The sequence below is a fragment of the Mus caroli genome, chromosome 8, assembly GCF_900094665.2.
Source record: "Mus caroli chromosome 8, CAROLI_EIJ_v1.1, whole genome shotgun sequence".
NCBI lineage: Eukaryota > Metazoa > Chordata > Mammalia > Rodentia > Muridae > Mus > Mus caroli.
In genome coordinates, this window is record NC_034577.1 from 8,026,993 (window position 1) to 8,027,335 (window position 343).

The following is a 343-nucleotide window of genomic DNA, read 5'->3' on the forward strand; positions in this document are numbered from 1 at the left end:
AGATCCGGAGTAAATACTGTCAGCTGCAAGCTGTCAACATCTGGAGACCCAGGGCTGGGCTGTGTTGGCAATAACTGGGCAGCAGGTGCTTGCTGAGTATATACAAGGCCTCGGGTTCTATTCAGGGCAGCCAAGAGATGAAGTCTCAGCATGTCTCTCAGCTTAAGTCCCCCAGTTCAGCATGCAGAGAGATTTAAAGAGGCTCGGCAAACTCAAGCCGTGGCAACCCCGAGGAATCATTAACTTTCCACGTGAAGGTAAAACGATGTGTGAGTTGGGAGACATAAACCTATAACCAGGAGGGTGGCCCTGGTGTGGGAGGGGGCTGGTCTTCCAGCCCTGC